The sequence below is a fragment of the Syngnathoides biaculeatus genome, chromosome 6 (genome assembly GCF_019802595.1).
Source record: "Syngnathoides biaculeatus isolate LvHL_M chromosome 6, ASM1980259v1, whole genome shotgun sequence".
Classification (NCBI taxonomy): Eukaryota; Metazoa; Chordata; class Actinopteri; order Syngnathiformes; family Syngnathidae; genus Syngnathoides; species Syngnathoides biaculeatus.
Window position 1 is genome coordinate 14,436,814 of NC_084645.1, and position 26,747 is coordinate 14,463,560.

The window sequence follows — 26,747 nt, forward strand, 5'->3', positions numbered from 1 at the left end:
TGAGTGGTGATCATTGTTTGTTTATATGTGCCCAGCGATTAGCTGGGGACCATTAGACAGCGTACCCCACCTCCCGCCTAGAGTCGGCTGGGATAGGCTCCAGCATGTCCACAACCCTAGTGAAGTTAATAACAATAACAATGGCAGATATCTTCTGTGTGGATTTGTTCATCTGTGATGCATTGGGAGGAAGTAAGGAATAGGACACCAAACTCACCACCAACATACATGACTCTTACTAAATACACATACAGTATAACATATATTCAGCATTGTAGTTGAACGAGTTCAATGAACTGGTTCATATTTTTGGTGAAAGTGAACTGAATGTAGTTCATTTCTGGCTGACGAAGAGTTTTGAGAACTCCCATTTTGACATCCAAACGGTTTTTGAGAGTACCAGTTATTTGTCCCAGGACAAAACCTGGCTGAATGCAACGTTGTCACGAACCTCCGGTACGGGGCCGGACCCAAATGCAGGACTTCGAGAAAGAGGCATAATGTTCAATGTGGTTTATTCCGGAAACTGGGTCATACAGTATAGGAGTTCAACAAGGCAGAGGCACAGAAACGCTAGGCTAGGCGGGATTCAAAAGACATACAGCAAGCTCCGATGACTCAGGGGCAAACTAACAAACTCAACAGGACAGGATCAAACTAAAGGGCACAGCATCACTGTGACTAGGGTTTCTCTAACTTACACGTCGAAGCAGAGAGTCCCACAGGCAATGAATGCAACTCATGAACGCAAGGCAACGAACTGGCAAATGCCAATGACAAAAACTCAAACTTAAATGCCTGTCTAATTACAGTCTGAATATGAAACAGCTGTGACCGGTGACAGGTGTCACCTCCCAGAGCAGTGGCCTGGCGATGCCCCTCTTTGGAATGGCTAAGCCTTTGCTCATGACAAACTTATATGAGCCTTCATATTTTGGGGATAAACATGGTATTTGTGAACCAATTCACTTACTGTGGCCACGGTGTGAGTGTGCAAGGTGCATTCAGGGACACTGCCTAAATGTGAGTGAATGTACTCTTTGCCCTTTTGTCTTTGTTGTAATATAGTACATAAATATAAAAAAAATAATTAACTAGAAAATTAATTGTGTCAGAATACTTTGGTTAAAACACTGTATGATCAAACTGTCATAATATATAAAAAACATTTTGTTTGGTGAGATTTTTCTGTTCATATAGTCAGCCAGCACTGCAAGGAATGCAGTTGCCAATATCCTTCCAGCATCACGCCTGTAATAGTGTTTTTATTTGCACATTAACAACCAAAATCTTTTTATTTTAATTCCTCATTTGAAAAAAAGACACTCAAACAACACGTTTTTCCTGATCTGGTGAAAGCTGCAGCTGGCAATTAGTGTGAACTCAATAGGCCGCAACAAGGAGGGGATGAATGCCAGTATTTTGAGGGTATTAAAACTAAATGACAATAAACTAGTTCATTTTTGGAACAGTGGTGTTCAGAACTGAACTTGAAACTAATTCATGTAGAAAATGCAGTGTATCCCGATGAGCATCCAGGCATTTTTCCAGATACCATTTATGTAAATATAATCTAAAAGATAGTGATAATAAAGTCCACCCAAATGAGTACTAGCTGTTAAGTCTTTTGGATGTTACATCTTAAAACAAATTTGGAAAGACTCCTATAAATCAACAGTGGGAAACATCCATCCATTTTCTGAGCCGCGTATCCTCACAAGGGTCGCAGGAGTGCTGGAGCAGATTCAAGCTATCTTCGGGTCAGGGGCGGAGTACACCCTCAACTGGTTGCCAGCCCATCACAGGTCACATGGAGACAGACAACAGTCATACTCACAATCACACCTAGGGGCAATTTAGAGTGCTCAATGCATGCATGTTTTTGGGGATGTGGGAGGAAACTGCAGTGCCCGGAGAAAACCTCGCAAGTACGTGGAGAACATGTCCTCTACTCACTATAGAGGAACCTTATTTCAAGAGCTTTTTATGTCTAATCTTTTAAGCTACACCTCTACTCCATAATAGCTCTCCTGTGGTTGCTTGTGTGGGGCTACTTAAGATACAAAATATTTCATAATCTCTATGATCTTATTTCATGGCCACAGACTTCTTTTGTTCAACTGGACCTCAACTGGATGAAAGTGTAGGCTTTTGTACTGGGTTTTAAAAAATGTGGCCTCACTCTTAGAAAGGAGCTAAATAATAGCAAACGTGGCAGCACAACAGCGCGAATAGTTACGTTTGAGTTATTACACTCTAGCTTTGAAATAGTCTACTAAAATCCAACCAAATGTGAAACTATGCCAAAAAAATAAATCTACTGTACCTTGATTGTGTAGCGTTTTCAGCTGAACATTTGCAATGTTCTTTGCAGCGGGGTTTTGGGTGTGCAGAGCTTCTTCATGATGGTGCTATGTTGCTGAAAGGTGATTTGAAATAGTCTATGCTGGGATTGGCTCTGGCACTTCCGTGACCCTTGTGAGGCTATGCGGCTTGAAAAATGGACATTGGTATTGGTATACAGGGGCAGGACATTAAACTTTGGAATCCCAGACAGCTAATAATTTGATTCTATTCATTTACAATTCCTAGGGCTATGATTTGGTATGGTTTTTAATTTTCATCTTGAATCAAAGCATATTTCTTGTTACATTTCTTTTTTTCTGGTGAGTCTTGAACCTAGTTGCTGTGTGACTTTCCTACTTATCTTTCATTGAAATTAAATGCAAGCAATATGTAAATTAGAATGTAACATATACAAATAACATGAATTCACAGACCATAATCAATCATGAAAGCTGCAATCTCTTATATCCACACATCATTATTTTCCAGTCAACATAAGACAAAAAATGTCACAGACTCACTGGTGTCTTATCTTTCTGAATGACTTTTTTTTTTTTTTGGTCTCATTTTAGCAAGAGTCAGATTGCTGTGTTAAATACTCTCTTGCTGTGGAGAAAAAGGTTATCAACACAGCGTCAAACAACACAATAAGGACTCACATCCTTAGTGATTAAAGGAGGATTTTGTTGAAAAAAAATGGGAATGGGAGCACGCGTTAAAAGTTAGTTGATGTGGGTTCAGTGTTTCTTTTAATGCCAAAATTATCCACAGATTTCACCTAGAAACATCTCTAAATTGGAAAATAATTATCAAAATTCCACTCTCGGTCAGACATTTCAATGATCCCGGCTGGAAAACTGACAGCCAATCAGCGTTTGCCATGTCTCCAATGCTTCCTGCTCTGACCCCTCATTGCTCGTGGATATGTTTCACCGAACACAGAACGTCCACTATCTGGAATTTTGTGGGTGATTTTGGGGGGAAAAAATGACAAACAAACAAAACAAAACTAGCATAATATCCAGTGGTCAAGCGTTTGAGCCAAAATACACACACGTGGAACTTGACGTGTTGGAGAGGGGGCATGACGCTGACGAAGGAGCACAACAATCACATAACATGGACCTCAAAGATCTTCCAGACAGGCTCGTTTCGAAAGACTGGTGTTCATGTTCTCTTTGTGACCTAATGCCAACAGTGGCTGAATGCCAGTACTGTCGTGAGTTTGAAAAGGTCAAATAAAAAATGGAGCGTATCAGAATGAACTAGGATCACGATCAACATGTCCGTATAAATTCCATAATGGATAGATACAAAGGTGTTTGTTTGGATGAAGACGTGTTACATATCAATTTACTTATGATCCATGACAGTTTGAAAGGACCGGTTGTACATCCAGTGGAAAATCAGTGAGTACACATTTTTAACGGTCTTGGAATCCTATGTGAATGCGATGTGAGCTATGTGAATGCTAGAGGCTATGTACAAAGTTTATCAAAAATGCGAGTTTATTTTCTGAGTACGGCGCAGGGCTATCTAATGGTTTATTTATATCTGTAATATAAAATGCAAAAAAAAAAAAAGTGACTCCACATATATATCCATTCATCCATTTTCTTAGCTGCTTATCTGCACAAGGGTTGTGGGAGTGGACCCTATCCCAGCTGTCAATGGACAAGAGACAGGGTACACCCACGCAGACAATATGCAAACTCCACACAGGGAGGTCCGGGATTGAATCCGGGTCCTCATAACTGTGAGGCCAACGCTTTAGAACTGCGCCACTGTGCATCCTCACAAAGTATCTTGTTGCTTACACACTGTGAGGCCAACGCCTTACAGTTGTGCCACTGTGCCACCTCACAAAGGTATGTTGTTGCTTATACAGCACCGGCACAAGAGGTTATAGCTAGCCGGCTAATAACCAGTAATGGTTAAATGCATGCAAATTTCCCCGGCTGATGAATGAGCCTCAAATGTGACAACCAAAGCTTTATCCTGTCAGGTTGATCCCACGGAAGGTTAAAGAATGCCAAATTTGGGTGCGTTTTCTCAGTCTTGTTGCAGTCTAGCGCACAACATGTCGACCTAGCTAGAACAAATGGTCTGCAATGCTAAGCACCAGCAATGTCAGGGGGTGGGGTCAAGGATGTTTCTTCCGGGTCTGGCTCTGAAAGTCGGCGCATATCCAGATAATGCATGGATTTAAAAAAAATTCTTGTGTGTGTGCCAAATGTGACAAAATATATGTAATAATAATATTACTTCATGTTGGAGGGTTTATTGTACATATGAATTTTGGACAAAGTGCTACTTTAAATTTGGACTCAAGCAGGTGATTCACTCCATACTCAGGGTTGTATGTACCTGTTGATTGAATGTGGTTTACGACGAATATTTCAGGCGCATCCTTTGATGCTGATGCTCAACTATCATAGTTTCAATCATTTATATCTGCAAAAATAACTTTTGTTTCTCGAAACCTGACAGGATATATACATAATTTAATTTGTTCCACTGTTGAGTATGTTCCTTATTTGAAAGCGGAGCTATTCAGGTTGAGCCTAAGAATCAAAGGATCTTTCAGAATTTAGTCAATTGATTTGAATTAATTGTCGATTCACACTGTCTTAAAGAAAAAGTGGAGTGCAGTACTTTGCTGCAACCAGCACAAGCGTTGATGATTCAGTTCCTGTCATTATTTTGCAGTCTAAAGAAATTGTGACATCAGCTGGGAGAAGTTGTGCTAAATCAATGCAGACCGCTGCCATAGAGCCCGAACCTCATTGTTCTGCTTACCACTACTCTGGCATTAAAACCGGTGCAGGAAAAATGCTTCCATTGCTGCGATAAACTGCGGCATTTTTAGGATCTTAATATCCTCAATTATTTCCATTTATTCCTGACAAATAATGCAAATACAGTAATAAAAATATTATAGGTGGAATTATACTGCAGGATGACTCACCCCCAACCCCCTCTAAGTAAATCTGCGAGCTGTGCTGAAAGGGAAGAGTGAAAGGTTTTATTTTTTGGACAGAAAAGTAGGGCTCTAATTCACACTCTGAGTATCTCCCCCTTTCCACCTCTCTCACTGCTGTTTCCCCGGAAAGATTATTGAGCTTTGAAGACACTCGAGTTTTCAAAATGGGGGCTGCTTAGATTGGATGGAGGGGAAATTTTGTGAGGGAGATGAGAATTGCTGCTGCAGTCTGATGGGTGCTGCGAGGGGGGCTGTCACACAGGGAATACCACAACCAATAGTGGGATTCTTTACGTTCCTGAAGGACATGTTCCAATGTGCTGTTGTGTTTTCAAACTGTCAAACATTTTAGGGTATAGTCACATTCATCCTTTGCTCTCTGCCTCCTTCTTATATGCTGTAATATAATCCACTCAGATATAGAGTATTTTGTTTCCATTCTTTCTCATTTTTATGCTGGTACTCACCCACACACTCTCGTTTAAACATTTCCTCATGCGGCCTATATTTTCCCCTTAGAGAGCACCATTTTCTCTTTATGGAATGATGATTTCAAGGCAGCCACGAGGAGAATCTTTTGTTTTTTTGGTATCACTTATTTATTTGTTTCATTCATATCATTGTCGTCAGTATAAGTATCACATACTTCTGATCGCATAGGCTCAATTATATACATAGTCAAGCTTGCCATAATTTTGTAGGGTACCATTGAAATATTTGTGGGTCATAGTGGGTGCTCCTTCCCGTTCCTTCCCTGGACCTCTGTCCAGTGTGTGATGTCAGTAGGAGTCGTTAATGGTTGCCCAAAATTGCATGCATTGGATTTAATTTTTCCTCGGTTTAGACTCATGAACACTTTTCAAAAGAGGCTTTTGTTCATAATCTGAGGATTTGTCAGTCAAAATCCAAAAGTTTGAGAAGTTAACATTAATATGAGCCAAGTAAAATCAGCAATGCATTTTTATTCCACTTTTGACAACTTTATTCAGACAGCATGCCTGTACTAACCGGTGTCCAATGTAATAGGTTTGCAATATCGTGTTTTGAAGAAACACTACTCAAACCTACTTCTACTTCATTACTTCTCTGACAAAACCGTCTTTTGAATACCTTTCATCATCGCTTATATGGGCCCAGCCAGAGAATATACAAATGTACTGTAATGGATATAAAAAATTGTGTTCCATGTTAAAAGAAAGGAATAACGGGAACATATTCATAGTACTTCTAAATGTTTTTTTTTCCATCAAAGCAAATGGTCTAAACGGTCTTCAATTGAAAGCTGCAGTCTATTGCACAATGATAATAAGCAATCAATGTTTTTTTTTTTTTTTTTTAAGGCAAAGAAGTGGAATGTAAAACAATGGGCACGTCAAGTCACCTACATCCAATTGAGCACGTATTTCACTTGCAAATGACAAAACTCAAGGGAAAATGCCCAAGAATAAGCAGGAACTGAAGACAGTGGCAGTAGAGGCTTGCTAGAGTATCACCAGGATTTAAAAATGCAACAACTTCTCAATACCATGCGTTACACACTTCAGGCTAGAATTGCCTGCAAAGGATTTGCAACAAAGTATTAAAAAGTAAATGTTTGTTTTATGATTTTTAATTTTGTTTACCATTCACTTGATTTGAATGTTCAACACCCTTAAATTCAAGCAGTTAAACCACACCTTGTTTGTTTCCTGTCAAATTAATTTGTGGTGTTGTTTATGACCAAAAAGCTAAGTACTTGATTAGACTATATTTGCAGTATGATGCATTGGTACGCTATAAATTGGTGTTACCATGGAGCAACCTTCACCCCGGCCCCATCAGTCATCGGGTCACATTGCTCATTCTGGTTACTTTTCCTGTTCATTTGTCCATTGCACATTCATTGATGTTGAATTAAAAACTAAATACCAAGGTCTTACTCCCAGAGTGAACTGTACCTCCCAGGCGTGATAATACCCACAATGCTACACATTGTTAATCCTATTGGCTGCTGACGAATCATTACCATTCTGCAGTATGCGTCGCTGCCGAGAAGAGAGCCATACACAGACAAGGCTCAACGCTTAACCACTGCTTAAGCTTGTCAGATATGAATGAGCGGGAGGATGCAGAGGCGAGATGGGAAGCTGAAATGATGTTTGTGCAGAAATGAAATGTGTGTGTGGTGTGTGTACGATATTTTAGCATTGTTTTGGCTGGTTTGAGGGGAACGACCCACTCCTCCGGCAAAGTTGAATTAGTAGAGCTTATGGAATAATTTCCAGTTAATACTTGCAAATGCAGTTCCTTAATCTCCCATGATTCCCTCCACAGCATGGACTGGCATACTTAAGAGTACCCTGATTATGTGTCTATTGCATACATTAACTTGTACTCCCCTCTTGAGTTAAAAGCAGGGACCTAATTTATTTCTACTTGTATGGTAACGTGGGTGCTGCGGGGCAGTGTTCGGGGTGAGGAACAAGAAATGAGGGTAAAAGGGGGAAGGAGGAGCATTCAGGGCCCGGGACTTAATTTCCGCTTTGCACCGTGAGATAAGTCAAGTTTAATGAGCTGACAGAGTGAGATGGGTGATGCGGACGAGCAACAAGAGCGGGACGCACAGAACAGGGCAAGGGGCAAAGAATTTGAAAAGGAGGAGTGTAAGCGATAGTGTAAAGATACAAAATCCTGCTGATTTGTAGGGTGCAAGGGTGAGGAGTTCACAGCTTGGTAAACTTGTTAGTGATTTAATTTTTTTCATTTTTGTCCCCACCCATCCCTATTTTTTTCAAGACATTTTGTCTGTTTGTATATTCTGTTTCCCCTATTGTCTGGAAGTTTTATGTTTGCAGAGTTACCAAATTAAAAAATGATGCCCCAAATAAAACATTTATTGAACATGTACCTTTCATTTGAAGTATTCAGACATGAATGGTACATGCGTACACAAACTTGCATGAGCACCACCCAAAAGTGTCCTATTTGTATGGATTGGCATGACTTTGTCTTTTCAAGCAATTTGTACTCCAAGTCTACCTCCATCGGTTCACATTACTGTAAATATTCACAGGATGTCGAACTAGCCACATCCATGTACAGACTACTCTGCTGTTCTCCGTTGTTCTTTCCGTTTCATTGCACCACCGCTGTCGGCTGATGACACTGATTTGTGTTTTTTTTTTCAATCCCAGTGTTCTCATTTATAAAACATTTACGGAGTGTAATATGTGCACACACACGCTACGAGAACAATCTTATTTAGACAAACCTTTTAATTGGTTAATTTTTGAACTAAACAATTCCCCACTTACAGTAAGTAGCCAAAAACCACTAGAAATCTATATTTTCCCCGTTCTATTCTTCGAGATTGACATCTATGACAATAACACCTATTAAATGTTCAATTACATCACAGCCTTTGTTTCTTTATATGGTTTTTTTATTTGTATACAAAAGTCACCAGCTCAGCACTAACACACCATGACTGAAAAACAATAGCCGAGCATATGAAAATTTCCACTGAACTCGTTACTATTAGTGCACAAGTTCTCTATAAACACATACAAACAGGCATTATAAAAATACATTTACAAAACAAGTGAAAACTAACAAGTACATGATTAACTGAGAATGCTCCATTTTGCTACGTGTCAGCATATTCTTATGCCCCTGACCAAAGTAAGTTCTTCATGCCTTGTTTCAATCCTCATGATGCCATTATGTCGGGACCACCGTCAACCGAGGAACTGTTGTAATGTACGACAGTGACACAGAAGAAAGCTAGAAAGAGAAAGAGCTGAATGCTATGTGAGTTTCACTCCTGCAAGGGTCATATTGTGACTGAAAGAGGTTTCAATCATAGAGATTAAAAAAGGGGAAGTCCACTCATTTAAAATAACAATCTAACCCTACATAGGTCATGTCATTGGTACTGTAACTTTAAAATTAAGATTTTTATCAGATGTCATTTAAGATTGTTTATATCGGCACACACACACGCACGCATACACACACACACAAACACACACACACACACATATAAATATATATATATATATATATATATATATATATATATATAAACAAAGCCCTCAAAGCATATAATTCCAATCCTAAAGTCCTTGCACTGGCTTCCAGTCAGCTTTAGAATAGATTTGAAAGTTCTGCTACTGTTCTATAAATCACTAAATGATATAGGTCCTGAATACACACAAAAAAAATGCTTATAGAATACAAACCCAGTAGAGCTCTGAGATCGACTGACTCAGGTCAAATAGTCGAGCGCAGAGTCCAAAGCAAACATAGTGAAGCAGCATTTAGCTATTATGCTGCACACAAATGGAAGAAGTGGCCAAAAGAGGCGAGGTCAGCCCGAAGTGTGAATGTTTTTAAATCCAGGTTGGAAGCTCTTCTTTTTCTCATGCTTTTTAGAATATATTCACTTTTTGATCATATTACTTGCACTGTGTGACGTTTTAACTCTTTTTTAAAACAATAATATTTTGTCATTTTGATTATTTTTATCCCATTTTAAATTTTTTATCTCTTTGTTTTCAAATGCCTTTAATCATGTAAAGCACATTGAGTTACCTCATATGAGGTGTGCTATACAAATACATTTGCGTTGCTTTGCTTTGCTTACTTGGAGACCTACATAAACAAAGGCCCCCGGAAACTCGCTCGCGGCTGGCTGCTGGAGCTCCGGGGCTTTTGTTTACGCACTTATGTCCTGCACGTAGGCGTCCGAGTAGTCAGACTCCCCATCATTCCCGTCCAAATAACCATCCAAATATTCAACATTATTGACAACCACAGGTTCAAATCTGTATGGACGTATTCCTCCGTCTTTCCGATCAACTGTTACTTCTATTTCTTCGTCAGATGAGGATAAATCCGAGAAATCACCGCTGACAATAACTGTGTAGGAACTAAACCGAGCCTCCGGTTGAGCACGACATGTCACGTGACTCGCTAAAATGTCAGCGACCGGGAACATTCAAAATTGCCGATATAAATAACCTTAAATGATATCTGATGAAAATCTTAATTTTAAAGTTACAGTACCAATGAAATGACCTATCTGCTACATTGTTATTTTCAATGAGTGGACTTCCCCTTTAAAGAGCTCTCCCGCTTCCGATTGCTGAAGCGGCCACGGGGAGCTCTCCTCGGTTCTGAAAGTACCATGGCTGCTTCCATTCTCTTAAAGACAGTTCTGAGTTGTATTGACAACGTTTCAGATTATTGCCAGGTGCCAATAAATCCTTCCTTTATTAGAGCCTGTGTATTGATCCATTTCTCTCCCCACAGACCTCCAATTCTATCTGCCCATCTCTGATTAATCCCTGTTTTTCCCCTTTCTGCTATCTCTTGCTTTTTCATTCAGAGGAAAATGTCAGGCTCTATCTCTGTCTGTTCTCCAACTGCTCTGTGGAGGAGGGGATTTATTTTATGAACCCTTTTTCGTGGTTTCAGGTCAGCAAGTGACTGGTGGTGGCATCAATACAACCGAGGCAAAAGTAATATATATATATATATATATATATATATATATATAAAATCATTGCCATGGCCGGCGAGTTGTATTGTGTTGTGTGTTGTGTGTCTCTTATAACACCTTCATCTGAATATGTTGTTTCCTTTGTCTCTCTTGATACTGATGCGATGTTGCATTTACACACTATCAGGAAATGCTTAACAGGTGGAAGGTAAGCTTGAATGATTTTGTGCACACTGGTGATAAAGTTCCCCAGAGATGTCACTCCTGATATGTGATGACACTTGTGTGTGTGTGTGTGTGTGTGGTGTGTGTGTGTGTGTGTGTGCGTGTAGGCGGGGCTGTGATGGTGATCTGGCTGTCACAGTATGACCGATTCCTGCAGGGTAAATCCGTTGTCTAGAGTTCTCCGTCGGCCTACCCTCATACATACACCACATAGAACTAATTTTCCTTGGGGCTTCCTTCTGTCCTCCTCTTGTTGCCTCCACATGAATCTGGTACTCAAAGATACAGTGCTACCTTGACTTATGACTTTAATTTGTTCCATGTCCAAGCTTGTAACTCATTTTAGCCGTATATCAAATTCTCCAGCGCAACGGATCATCTCACTCTCAATAGTTCGATACACATGTATTATGCACATCACAAGAAAAAATATGTGCGTGCAATGTGTAGTCACCGCCAAACCTCAGATCCCACAGCCCACAACTAATTAACGTTAGCTATTAGCTAAATTGAGCTAATGTCTACATAATAATGTAACTCACGCTTGACTATTCCTTATAGTTATTTTGAAAACCAAAATCATGCCAAGTGATCAGAGAGTTGCTGTGCGTATGAGTAGAAAAATATTGTGGTGACACAACACTGCATGCGTACCCATCTTGATTGGTTGGGGTCAGGTGGAAAAAAAAAACCCACTAAGGCATCATATTTAATCCACACTTACTAGTTAAGCACAACTATTGAGGGTAGTCATAGCTAGCGTAATGTAGAAGCAGAGAACCCCCTCAATCCTGTGTCATACAAGTTACATATCAGATGACGACTGTCCAGGAACCGCTTATTGTGGAATTTGCTGCACAAAAAGCTATTTGGGTGTTTATTTCTGAAGACATGAGGACGTCGTTGTGCAAAACACATTATGAAATCCTGTCGGCCGCCCGTCGTGTGTGGCGATCAAGCAAAGTCTTTCTGAGCAGGAAAAGACCAAAAAAAGGAGAGATTATAAATCAAGTCATGTACCCTTTCTAGCGTTCACCACAAATTATAAACACAGGTATTCCTTCCTTTCTTAAAGGTCCCGTAATTTGGCTATTAGCCATAGACTGACTCTGTTACCCGGACTGAGTATACAAGTGTCAATTACATTAAAAAAAAAAAAAAAACTGAAAAACAAAACACACTTCTTTTGTCATGCGAGTGAGTGTCCAGAAATGCCCCCTCTGACAGCTCCTTCTGTCTGATCCAGTTTTTTTATCCGCTTTGTCCATATTTGGGGAAGACCTCCCCCTGTCCTCTCATTGGTTGTCGCTGTGTAGAAGATCCACTTGCGAGAGCACGCTTATGTTGTTGCTGTTATGTTCACATCACTTGCTTGGGAGGAGAGATCGCTAGTAAATAAGTAAATAAGCTTGTGAAATTCAAATCACCTCATTTTAGGCTTCTCGGCAGAAATATGTTTGGAGCTTGTCAATATGTGGATGTTTTATATTATGTCCTAAATCTGAGGAATACTAGGATTTTTTTTTTTTTTTTGGTAATATCTGGCACATTTAAATGTCTTCATTTTTAATGATGTGGTTATAGCCTAGTGTTTAATTTACTATAATTGAAAAGTTAGCTGTTTAGGAAGTTAATGGCAAGAGGGAAGATACTGTTGAAATGTCTGCTTGTTTTAGTTCACATTCATAAATTGGTGTACTCCTAAATAAAGGTACTGCCGTATTGTTGTTTTTCTACATGCAATTCTATTGCCATTGTTAAGGGAAAAAAACACACACATGATGTCATATCCACACATCCAGTGATTGATTGTGCTTTGCTAAAAACAGTTGGAAGTAAAATTAAGTTGTTTCAGACACCAGGCGAAATCAGGAGGAGTACACACTTACACTCTGTGGCAGGTACTGAACAATAAACAATTTTAAAGTTTGCTTTTAGTGTAACGAATAAACCCATGCTCACACGCATACAAGAAAACAAATGGTGCAAAACTGGACTTAGTTGGTAACATTAAGAATTTTAAGCTGCCATTCAAGAGTACATCAGAAACCAGCCAAATGTTTCCAGTAAATTATTCTCCTTGAGTAAAAATTTGCTTCCCGAGCATGTAAGACGACATACAACATCATACTTGCTCAACTGAAGACATCCGACATGACATCCATTTATTACCTGTAATTACATCACCATCAAGCCATTAAAGGTCAAACCTGATTCATTTGCCAATTTCATCAAGGTCGGGTGTCTTTCTCAACCGAAATGTGCTGATTTTGTTTGGTCCACGCCCGACTTCCATTATCTGTTCCACATGACTAAACAAACCAAAATAATGATGCGGAACAAAACAGCAAAAGCAAATTAATTTGACTAAAATAATTGAAAAGCTCTTTGCCAGATGTGTGTGCTTGAAAGCCAAGAAATTGTTTGGTCACATTTGATCCATTGCCCAATCCAGCAAAAAACAAAAAAAAAAAAGAGCAATACGATTAACTTGATTTACAAGAATTGGGAGATGTGAGCTGTCATTTGGGCCCATTTTTGCTTTTATTTGTGGACAAAAATTACATACAAGTGCTGTATGGGTGCAGCGAGCTCAACTCACCTCACAACCAGAGGGTTGCCAGATAGTTAACATTTCTTCTACAAGAGGCTCCGTGCTGCTTATTGGCACTTGTCATTGAAGAATAACCTCAAACAAAACAAATGCACATTCTATAGTTAACACAACTACATAGCTTGCCTTTAATCTACTTAGTTTAATACTAACACAAATGGCAAAACACCTTGTAAAGGGTAATACCACTGGTATTGTGGTGTTGTAACCCTCTTATCCTGTATATAAACAGAAAAGGTGTAGCAACTCATGTAGGCATAATATAACAATACTGTTCTATTCAGTTGGATTATTAACATCTATATTTTAAAGTGAATACTAAGAAATTGCAGAGAAGATATATAGTATTTGACAGCTTACATTGGCACCTCTTGTCACATACAGTATATACAGTAATTGTGTTTGAGTTCACACTGTACACACACCTGCAGAGCCCACAGGGGGGTTGCTGTCAATTCAGCAACCTTGACTTACATGCGCACACGTAGCACATACTGTAAACACACACGCACACACGCACAGGTTTTGGCCTACGGGCTGTCATTTGTCTTCTGATAATCCATTAGTGTAGACGGACAGAGTGACAGAGAGGAACCAGAAGCTCCAGATGAGAAGTCATACAGTCATTCTTCTTTGCTGCAGGTTAGAAAAAGTATGTGAGACAGAGGCCCAATGACTACAGGAGTTTGTTGTGCGGCACAGTCATACCCACTCCCCATCCCTCGTACACCCGCCCTGTGTTGAAGTGAGTTGTAACAGACAGCAAGAGCCAATGTTGTAAAGGCCAGCAAGCTCTCGGCATTTGCATTATCAGTTGTTCACTTGTATCTTCTTCACAGCTGTCAGGGTTCCGCTCTACTGGGCAGACCCTAGCATTTCTGACTGTCCAGTTAGCCCTGAACACACACACTTGCTTGAATGCACGTACCAATGAGCTCTCATTTAATTGGATTGAAGGGTGAAAGTCGATGACACTCGATATACATATTGAGGTCCATCTAAATTGTATCCATCAATTTTATGTTGCGCCTTCCCAAATTAAGGTCATGGGCGAGTTTGATTGGGTGGACCTTGGACTGGTCACCAGGCAATAAATAGCAGGTCGTTAAAGGCTATTACATTGTTAAATCAGTTTTCTCTAAAAAAAAAAATGAAAAAAAAATCTCTGAGACCCCTGAAGTTGGAATATTAGGTCAACAGATCAAACAGTCAGCTTTGCTTGTCTTTCTGTGTGCGTGCATGTGTGTGGTTATAGCAATTCCCAACAATTAGATCATCTTGACGAATTCCTCTTAAGTGTGTGCTTGCTCATTCTTCTCTTTATCTTCTTGTACCTACTTGCATAAGACATTTGAGATATAAGTCATCCCCCCCAGCGGGCCGAAAGATAAATGGTTAATTTGTCATGTTCCTGTTGCTATGTTTAATCAGCATAATTACTTTCATAACATCGCTGCACTTATCAAAGTGAGGCTTCATTGTTATTGATAATTTTATCAGTGAGACCTGCACTGCTTGCTGTACTGTACTATATGGGCACACAGCATTAAAGTGGAAGAAAATCTGGAGTTTGTCTATGCTTTGAGAGTTTCACTGATCCCAAAAACAGAAGTATTTTGCAATGTGTGTGCGAATTTCTGTCTGTGCATCCAGATTCTGGAACAAGGGTGTCTCTAACTTTTTTTTTTTTTTCCCACCGAGGGCCACATACAGAATTAAAGAAGGATGCAGGTGGCACTTTGATATTGTTCACCTTTTGTTTAATAAATGTGCTAACACCAATACACTCTAGTTCAGGATATTCTAACAAATTATTTAGCAAATACTTTTGACCTTTATCTTTTTCTTATCAGTGCGGACCTTGTCCTTCTTTATTTTCTGTTTTAGTCTGTATCTATAACTAAATACTTACAGTAAGGCATCGGTCTATAAAAACAACTAAACTGCCTGAACCAGAAATTCATTTGCAATTCATACCTCACTGAGATTGTCCCTGAGCGAGAGTTTGATACACAATCTTGGTTCTAGTTCACCACGTGTTTTTTTTCCTTTTTGGGTGTTAGGTCAAGTAGAATGGTGGATCAGCATCCCTTTTTTGCCTAAACAGTCTTACCGTGTTACGATGAAGTTTTTAAACTGCCGCGGTGGTTTCTTGGTGTCATAATTGATGTTTATTGAGAATCAGAGTCAATCAGTCGAAGAGAACAAAGTTTCTGGAGCAGAGAGCGAAATGAAGAAAAAAGGACTAATTGTGAACAGGATGAGAAAAGTAAATTATTACATAAGTACAACAATGAAACATTGGATTTGTGTGTTGTATGGGGCTGTACCGCTACACCTTGTAAGGGAAGGACAGGACAAGATAGAACAGGAGTAGAAGCATGCGGGACAAGGGTCATGCTCATCCCAAAGCTGTTTGACGGCCACTCAAGTTTTTCCATGCCAAACTCATCCAAAGATGCTTTTATGGAGCGGCTGCTGGAACAGAAAATCCCCCTTGTCAACCTTTTCCCACAAAGTCAGAAGCATGCAGTTGTTCAAAATATTTGGATTAAGGTAGATTCAAGGAGAACAAGAAGATAAAACCATTTTCAAGCAATGTCACACTTGTTACAGTGAGTCCTCGGCTCATTTTGGAAGTCCAAAGATGCTATCACATCAAGTCTGTCACGGACTTATGTTAATATACTTGTATCCATAAGTGAATTAAATATTTTGATGAAAAATATCTAAAAACCTACAATGGATTAAACGGATAAACATAATGCACGGCTTGTGTTGCGTGACGCGAAAGGCGACTATGCAAACTGGTTCTTTCACCGTTTGTGACCTTGAAACGTCTTTTGTGTCACTGTTCACTTGTACTGTGCTTATAACTGTCCATTGGTTAGTGCCTGACCCCAAACAACCCAACCCTGACATTGAAACAAACACATCTACACTTCACTGTCCCCTAGATCCCACACTACATGTCTTGGTCATGTCAAGGTGTTAACGTGACAGCTGCTTGGGCTCTGTATGGCACTGCGACACACACGAACAGCGACACAGAGGGAGGGACGCAGATATCGATGGCGAGGCAACACACAGGACTGTCGTTATAGCACACAGAGTTGCTTGCGGCGATGGGTGGGAGTACTTGTAAAGCTGATCAAACCTGATGGCTGACCTTCTTGCCAAATAGCTACATGCCTGAAATATTTTCCCTCGCGGGCTCATTTGTAAAAAGGAGACTGAACATTGTCAGCAGCTGATATCACGTAAAGGTCGTGTCTTTTCCCTAAATAGTTTTAAAATGTGATTCTTTATATTAAAAAAGAATATAAAGTTTAGCATGGTAGTTTAGTTGTCCACTCTAACTTTCAGTGAACTTCAGCGTCTCTCTCCTCCTCCACCCTTTTAGCCGGCGGCTTCTTTCCTGTACCAGATGGTGCAGCCCATCCCTGTTAACAGGCAGAGACTGAGGAAAGAAATAAGAATGAGGTAGGAATTTCCAGGGAGGCGAGTCAATGTATAATTAATTGTGTGGCTGTATACATTATTTAGGGCACATTCTTCTGAAGGCAGTTAAACTGAAGTGGCACTTGTTTTAATAGATGGAACAGAATCATGTTTACCTTGTGACAGGTTACAAGTTTACACATTTATAGCATGCTGTAGAAAGACACAACATAGAATAAATAATCAAGTGGGAGTTGTCATTCCACTAAGTCTGTCAGTTTAAGTGCATCAAACAATTCTAGACTGTGGCAGTAGTAGTTTGGACAGCTTTATGTAACGGGCAATCAGTCCACGGTGTAGTCTCTCTTTTCCCTTTGGTGAGTTGTAATAGGTTTCAACTTCCCTGGGGCCCCCAAAAAGGAGGAGGTAGAAAATAAGATTATCAGGGAAAATTTGCATCCCGATCAAAGTTAATCCAATTCCTCATATTAATCTTCACTAACGTTTGCGAAGGTCGCCAGTCATCAAGATCACGGTATCCTTAGTGTTGAATCACAACATGCAAAAATGGCATCGGCTGCAGACGCTGGGGCTTTGTGCGCCCACCTTCAGTGCTTAGGTTTATTATTAATTTTGTGTGTTCTACTCATTCAAGTTACAGTTGTCTACAGCTGACAGGACCGTCTTAGTATCAGAGAACGGTATTGGACTGGTACAGCATTCCAAGTTCACTTGGGTTATATTTGTCTGATACTGTGGTACTTCCACCAGCATGTAAAATGTGCACATCTACACACTCCTCACACTCAGCACCGGCTTCCCTCAAAGCTGCGTGTTTAGTTCTCTGCTTTTCACCCTCTACGCGTCAGACTGCTCCCCCATCCACACCAGCAACACCTTCATTAAAAATGCGGACAACACCACAGTGGCATGCTGCATCACAGGAGGTGATGAGTTCACTTACCGGGATGACGTCCACCAACTGACCATGTGCAGCCGAGACGATAATTTGCTCTTGAACAGATCCACAGCAACGGATCACATCATAGACTTCAGAAAAAACAAAACAGACATTCAGACCATTTTCATCAGTGGGACCTGTGTCGAAAGAGTCAGTGACTTCTGTCCACTCGAGGAGTATCTGACTGAGAATAAGATAAACTGCACAGGTTAAGGTTTCATAAAAATAATAGTCATAGGGCCATTCATTTCTGTAAATCAAAATGAAATAAATCAAAAATCACCTTGTCTTGGTTTACTTTTATTATTTAAAGTTCTCTGCTTGAATGGACAATGACAAAATATTTTGCATTGTGTGCTCACTGGACGAGGGGGAAAAAAAACACTTTCAGGGCTGTGTTTTTCATCTGGATAAAACGAGATACTAACATGTGACTCAGCACCCTGTTGAGCCAAAATAATTATCATATTTACTGTTTGATCCAATCTGTTTGCCGCTCATGTTGTACGCTTTTAATTCCGTTCATCTATTGAGCTCCTCACATATTAACAGCATTGTTTTCAAGGCCTAGTTTGCATAGGCAGTGCCACTTTTCTTTTCATTCCTTGTGAATCCGTTTGAAAACAAGAGCCGGTTGCAGCAAATCTGATCTAGAGTTTGTGGAAGGTTTTTGCCGTTGCACGAGTAATCTTACACCAGCCGACTGAACATGCAGACACTGTGAGCTGTGTGCAGCCAGGGTAAGTGTGAATGTTGCTTTTGGGAGGGTGGGGTGTCGGGGATCCTCTCAACATGCTGGCAGGTCCCGTCATCGCCAAGAACACTATCACTATGCATTTACATTGATCCTTATTAGACCAACTGAAGATTAAACTCTCTGTAAGTACAAACCTTGTTGCTTTGGAGTTTCACTGTAGACCCTCACACTGCAGTCATGCATTGGCGTTATTCTAGGGCACAGTCACCAAGAGACATTTCTCTGTCTGGGCCAATTTTCTCATTCAACTTTACAACACGTCAGTGGCATTTTTGTTATATTTAGTTTAAAGCGGTCAGAGTTTTTGCTATTTCATTATTCTTTTTCTTTTTGCCATAATTTCTTTTGAATTAACCTAAGTTGCCCCAAAACTATGATTCTTTTTTAATTAAAGCTTCAACCAGAGCCAACATTAACTTGTCCTTTTCAGCTCAGATTTATTTATTTATTTAAACTTACAGCAGAATCATGTTGGTCACCAGCGACTTTTCTTGTGTAGCTTAGTATTTTGGTATGTATGGAGGTCTCCAGAGCAACTGGGTACATTTTTATAGTTTTAACGTGTGGCAGCTCCTTGTCATATTGTGGGCTGGAAGCAGCAATAATCAGTCCGTGACATTTGCATTGGAGACTCACTAGCTTTCAAACGATCTATTAATGTAACAATGTATGAATTTTTTCATATGTCAGTTATGCAGATCTGCATGAATCATCTGCGAGATGTCACTAAAATTGTGGTAGTATCAAGTGGCTTCATTAAAACTGCGTGATTCTGTTGTGCAGGCCAAGAAAGAAGAGACTTATTTAACACTTATCCCTAGGGGAGCATGGTATATGACTCGTTAAAACATCCGCCCCAGCTCTATGGAGTTGGCATGTTGGGCTTCCCTTGCCTGTGTGGGTTTTCTCCGGGTACTCCGGTTCCCTCCCACATCCTAAAAGCCTGCATAGTAGATTGATTAAAGACTCTAAATTGCACGTGGGTGTGAATGTGAGTGTGAATAGTTGTTTCTGTGCCCTGCAATTGTCTGGTTACTAATTGAGAGCTAAATTAAAAAATTCTTTTTTTTTTCTTTATTTTTTTGGGGATCACGGGGCGTGTTGGAGCCTACCCCAGTTAACCCTGGCAAGAACATATAGCGGCTATATTTAACCCGTCACAGTTTTTCTCAGATATATTTCCTACTGACATGAAAAATTTGAATAACGCAAGTGAAACCACGAAAAATAACCCCAATGAATAAAAAACCCAAATTAGACTTTTAAAGTTATTCAACTAAATAGGGTGCTGCGTGGCTGTCTGGTTAGCGTATCTGCCTCACAGTTCAGAAGACAGTTCAAATCTGGCCTCTCCTGTGTGGGGTTTGCATGTTCTCCCCACGCCTTTTCTCCAAGTACTCCGGTTTCCTCCCACATCCTAGAGACATACATGGTAGGTAAACTGAAAACTCTAAACTCTAAATAAATCTGAATGTAGAGATACATCTCATAGGTGTGAATGTGAGTGTGAATGGTTAAGTTTTTGTATGTGCCCTCTGATTGGCTAGCAACCAGTCCAGCATTTACACAACCTCTTGCACATTGTCAGCTGGGATAGACACCAGTACACCTGTGATCCTCGTGAGGATAAGCGGTATGGCGAATGGATGGCTGGAAGTATACAGAAGTAGTAGATGGTGTCATGGGCCAGTGGCATGGGGCTGGACCCAAATGCAGGACTCCCAGGCAAAGACATAATGCTCAGAATGGTTTTATTCCCAACCAAGGTCATACACGGTTTAAACAGTCCAAGAAGGCAGAGGCACAAAAAAAGTGAAACAAGGTCTGACGACTATGAGGCAAACTGAGAAATATGACAAGACGTGGTCAAACTAAAAGGGCACAAACTGGCTGTGACAAAAGATTGCTCGACACTAACTTCTGCACAGTAGCGGAGTATTCCAGAATGCACTGAAGCAACGAACTGGCCAATGCCGATGACACATTTACTACCTAAGTACTTGGTCCATTAGTGTCCACAATGCAACATAGCTGTGACAGCTGTCGGAGGTGGCACTGCCCAGAGCATTGGCCTGTGTCATGATCCTGTCGCTCCAGCACGAGCTGTGCGGGTGTCCGCGCAGGTGCGCTGATTGGAAGGTGCACACCTTCGCCTCATGCAGCCTGATTATGCTGTGGATTTATATGAGCGCGATGACAACTGGCCGGCGCCAGTTCGTTGATCTTCATGTCCCGTTCGTGTGCTCCGGTATCCCTGATCGAACCTGTGTGTACCGACCTTCGCATGTTCTCTGACCAACCTTGTAAGCCTGACTCCTTTGATACTTCTGCCTGCGTTGATTGTTCCCCTGTGTACCGACTCCTGCCTGCCCGCTCACATGCTCTCTTCGCCCGACGTCCCAACTACCGCGGCTGCACCGGACTGCCTGCTCGATCCCCTACCTCTGCATATAATAAACGTGTCTCCTTGAACTACCTTGCATCTTCCGAGTCCTGCATTTGGGTCCTACTCTCGTTCCGATGGGACGTGACAGCCTGGCCACTGCCCTCACAGAAAGTGCCGCCCCTGGCAGTGGCCAGGCCATGCCCATGACAGATAGAGATAAATAATAATCAATTCAGTTATTTTTTTGACTGTCATGATATGGCGGGGACAGGATTTACTTTCTCCACATGTGCGGCAATACACTTAAACTTCTTGATGCAACCGGGTTTTGTTTTATTGACAGTGTTTTGATGGATAGGATTCATGCAGTGAGGCTCGAGGTGCTGAACTGTCTCTGTGTGTGTCCCCTGTTGGGATCACGATCCCTGCTGTGCATGTCATGCGGTGATTTACATGCAATGAGATACACACTTGCGGTAACAAAGAAAGTAGAAGTCAATCAAATATTGTTAATATAACTCTTTTTTTTTTTACATAGTTTGAGGAATATACGTATATATGTGAATATTGCTATCCTCCTCATTTGTATGTTTATCCAGTGTTTGTGCCCCAATAGTCATTATTTTTGAAAGATATAAGTGTTGCAAGTTCAGTGCTCATTTTCACTAGCTTGTAGATGTTTTGTCATTCATTGTTTGTTAACTTTAAGCTTCTGATTTCTAGTGAACAAGAATGAAGAAAGAGACAAAGTCTCTGATGTATTTTAACATTCAGTAGTTGTAATTCGTGTGCTATGTGAATCAGTCGACTTCAACTGGAGCATCAAAGTACATTGATACCTTTACTTATGAGCGTCTCTAGTCACGAAAAGTTCGGGTTACGAAACGCCTCCTCGGATAAATATTGTTTCTAGTTCTGTACTTAAAGCAAGCTGTGTTCACTCTTACTCCTTGCTACTCTGCATGCTTTCGGAAATTTAATGTGACACTTTCACTGCGCTTTGAGAGTGCGGTGTTCAGAGTGGCTGAACGCATTCCATTTTCCATGAATTTACGAACAAGTGTGTTGGCCATTGGAGGTGGGCTGGTTCAGTGTGTATTCGATATTAATGTCAGTTATGCCTGATGCTCAGGCCGCTTTGTCTTTTCAGTTAGAGCGGCAGCATCCCCAGAGTGTGGAAGTCTGAATGACTGACCTGCAGACTCCAACAACACTCTGTGTTTCTGAACCTTTCGAATTGTAGATAGCATGCTTGGAGTGAATTTCCAAATGTAATCCATGATAGTACTTTAGCAACTTGTTGTGATTACAAGGGCTCTGTCCACGCGCTGATGGATAGATGTCACGTTTTGAAATTCATTACAAGTTTATTAACCCAGCTATTAACAAGTTTGGAAGCAGATAAACAGAGAACATGCAAGTCTTTATGTTGTGAAATAATCAAATAATCACTGGAGACTATTAAGTGGACTTTAGGGGTTGCACGATGTCGGTGTACCCTGAAATATCAAGTTGCAGTATAGTAAAACCAGAGGAACATGGAAAATCAGAGCAAAGGACAACTTCTAGCAGTGGTTTTCAAGCAGTTGCCACTGAGAAGAAGGAATCAGAGTGATGATGGTTTATTCATTTTCTGTTCTCCCCATGGCTGAGTGGGTTTCCTCCGGCCACTCCAGTTTCCTCCCACATCCTAAAAAACATGCATTAATCGGAGACTCTAAATTGCCACCAGGTGTGATTGTGAGTGAGACGGTTGTCTGTCTCTATGTGTTCTGGAATTGTGGGAGGTGTGTATACATTTATATATATGTGAACCCCAGTCCTCAGAACTGTGAGGCAGACGCTCTAACTAGTCGTTCCACTGTGCTGCCACTCATGTTACAGTAAATTATAATGTTTCATACAACAGAGGGAGCAGTTCTGTGTGTGTGTGTGTGGTGTGTGTGTGTGTGTGTGTGTGTGTGTGTGTGTGGTGTGTGTGTGTGTGAGGGAGTCTGTATACTGAACTCCCTGTATGATTACTATGAGGAGGATGAAAGCAATGGGTACCTCCAACATTTCCTATTTCACTCTTCAGAATGAAACAACTGTAGGCAGACACTCCATTGTTGTGATGTGCCAGAAGTGCGTTCAGACACTTTGTTCCTTGATTCTTTTGTAATACAATACATAATTGTAAATGTTGATTACTAGGAAATTATTTGTATCAGAATACATTCGTTAGGATTTTTTTGTGTCATATAAGTAAATAAAATATTTTGTTAATATCCTCTGCCAGAGCTGCTGGGAATGTAGAGATAATAACTGTTGTCACTGTCATACTGTGTTGCATGTTTTTGTTTGGACAATAAGGACTACATACATTTTTGTTTTAATTCCTTGTTAAAAAAAAAAAAAACTGCATCACATCAACACATTTCTTCGTTTTTTGAGATTGCTTGGTGAAAGCTGCAGGTGGTGTGCACTGAATGGGTGGCAACAATATGAAAACGAAATGTCGGTATTTTGAGGGAAATTGCCCATCAGCAACATACAAAAAAAAAAAAAAAACAGAACGATGAACTTCATTTTTCAGCCAGTGACCTCAGTTAAAATGTTGAATTATGAACAATGAACTGAACAAGTTCATTTTTAGCGATAATAAACTCAACTTTGAACTAGTTTACGTCGAAAATGAACTTTTCCAGCACGGATCCTGTCTCATTACACATCGCAACATACATCGCAGGTTTGGAAAAAAAAAATCGCAATATAATTTTTTTCCCCAATACCTTACAGGTCAGAGAGCACAAGGATGGAGATGTGAACAAAGGGCAGCAGAAGACATTTTAGTACCAACTCGCGGTTGGAGCATTTGGGTGCAGGGATCAGCCCCAGATTTAAATGTCAAGGACTCACTGTGTTATATGGCTCAATGGAGAACAAAGCAGTTTGTCAGAGGCACATTGGTCTTACCTGCATTGTGCAACTTCAACACCATGTTTCTGTGTCATTTAAGATATTCAAAACAAATTAAAAATCAAATCAACCGCAATAACATTTAAATACAAAGTGCCACAAAGAAGAACCTTTGTAATAAGAGTCCTACATCCTATTTCCATTTTAAACGTTTCCAAACATAATTAGGGAAAAAAAGATGAATTCCTTCGTGAAACTATGTTCTCTGTCACGCATTATAGTTTCAGTAAGTGTGTTATATCTAACATCTGCCATGGTGTGAAATCAATCAAGCAGTTGCCATGCAACATGTGATCAATGCATTGAGTAATGCCGTGGTAGAGATGTTGCAATAGTCTGGTGGCCATCTATCGCTCTATCCAACCATCCGCCTCTCTGACCTTTTAAAAGGTTAGGAAAAACATTTCCTTTAGGTTACTACTCCCTTATCCATAAACAGGTCCATAGAAACCAAAATCATTTTGTTCAGATGACGATGTAGTGATGTTTCGATACTACAAAGTAGGACTGCACGTTATTGGGGGAAAAAACGAGATTGATGTGATTTTCTTCAACCCTATGTTACATTTTGTAATGTTCAAACAAATACGGAATAACGTACAGTACATGTAATGTGAAAACTGACATTTCTATCTCTCTAGAAATACTATGATCAGTAAAGCACAAAAGTATATGCAGGGTCATTTTTCTGAAGTCTATGTATAAATATACTGCAGTATTAAGAGATAGTCCTGCCAGACTTTTTTTCATGCACAGTTATACTGTAGTGATTAACGCATTCATAACACTATTCATGTTTTTAAACAACACTTATGTTACACCTGTTTAACAAATACATTTGTATTTCCCTATTTGAGTGCATCAGTTTAAGCAAAACGTGTTGGTGTGTACACCTGATATTTGTCCCTACATCCGTGTAATGTATTGCGCCATGGATTACTTCTTCACATTCTCGAGAAATACAGGCATGTAATTGTTTCCAATGTCCTCATTAATAGTTATCATACAAATAAAATATTAAATTACTCAAGGGCTGCTCACTGTGTGTTGTTTGATGGGTTGTAATTTATCCTAACACGGTGCTATTATTAGCATGTCCAACCAGGTTCCTCTGATGGCCACTTATTAATATTAATTGACTCCATATTAATACACTGACATTACGACTATGATGTCCAAACGAACCGCAAATATTGTGCACCCCTACTCTAAAGCCGATAACTGAACCATTAGCCCTAACCTCTTATGACTTTCTGCGCTAACTAGCTTAACAACAAATAATCAGTGCAATATTTATTCAGCGCAAACTTTACTGGATGCTGCAAAAACCAATGAGGACAAACATGAAAGCTGTACAAAAACATCCACAGACTTCAAATGTTGCTTTTATTCTCATTGCAAGAGATATGTTCATTTAACATTTATTATAGTAGTTTTCACTGATATAGAATGACACTGCGTCGGAATGAAATGCTTACAAAAGCTTTCTGTCTCACACTGCTAAAAAAAAGACAATCACATTTTCCAATGCGCGTCAAGATTTGGATACACCTATTCACAGCTCTAGCGCTGCATTAAAAAAAACCTTTTCTTTTCACTCCAAACCAGTGTGAGACATTGCTGGATATCTCCCTGACTCTTCATCACTGTTATTTCCAGTCCGTTGCCCCTGGAGACTAGTGGCATGTCGCTGCAGGTGGGTGTAGAGGTGGGTGTTGATGACGTTAAAGAACAAGGTCTGAAGATCACATGCTGACGCCTCCCTTGTTTGACAGCCAGAGTCGCAGACCCTGAAAATATTGCCAAATATAGCTGAAATATGATCTCGATATTACCGGATGCCATAAAATTTTTCTCTCTTTTTTTTTTTTGTCATCCTACCTCCTAAAGTGCTTCACTGTCTCGCTTACTCATTACAAGTTGTGTCTGTGTCTGTTGATGTTACTAAGCAGAAGTCTCCTCTCAGGCTCTTCATTGGTGGAGCTCATCTTTGGCTGGAGTTGCATAACTGCTCTCCTTTCATCTGATCTTGATTAATGGGAAGCAGAACTTTGCAAGGAAATTGGCAGCCCACATTTCAAGTGGGGCCAATGATTAGTTTTGATCCACTGTACAGCATTTTCAAGCATGTTGTTGAGGATAGCACAAAACAGTTTATTTGGACTGAATTTCTCTTCTATATCTTTTTCTGACCTAGCTGTCCGAGGTTTTTGGTCACTGAGGTTTTGTGCGCCGTTAGGACCAGAAGATCATTTGTGAGGCAAACAAGCAATCAAGATGCAATGCTTTTTGTTCTTGATCTCCATCACTAGACCTAGTCTTTCTGTTCCTATGTGTGTGTGTGTGTGTGACTGTGAGGTGTGTGCACCAGCTCTAAAAGCACAGAAAGCAGCCTTAAGGCAGGAGGTGCAAGTCACATCAAACGGACAGCTCCTTCAAAGCACTTCATAGTGGAGAAAACCCCAACCTAAATGCAGGCTGACAAATCCATCAATACAACCATGCACTATAAAGACTGACCTGATGTATACTATTATCTTAAAAAGGTCCGACTTTAACTCAATTTGACCTGCTGTAATCTTGAATGTGCACTT

General features: G+C 40.2%; 1 protein-coding gene across 3 annotated transcripts in view; it reads left to right on the forward strand.

Annotated features, from left to right (window-relative positions):
* brsk2a (BR serine/threonine kinase 2a) overlaps window positions 1-26,747 on the forward strand; it is a 222,607-nt gene that overhangs the window by 53,569 nt on the left and 142,291 nt on the right. The window contains exon 1 of one of the 3 annotated variants that reach the window (XM_061821482.1): window positions 17,078-17,133. The exons of the other annotated variants lie outside the window; for them this stretch is intronic. The gene's annotated coding sequence lies outside the window, so the exon portion shown is untranslated. Of the gene's footprint in view, window positions 1-17,077; window positions 17,134-26,747 lie in introns of those variants that run through there. 3 annotated transcript variants of the gene reach the window in all.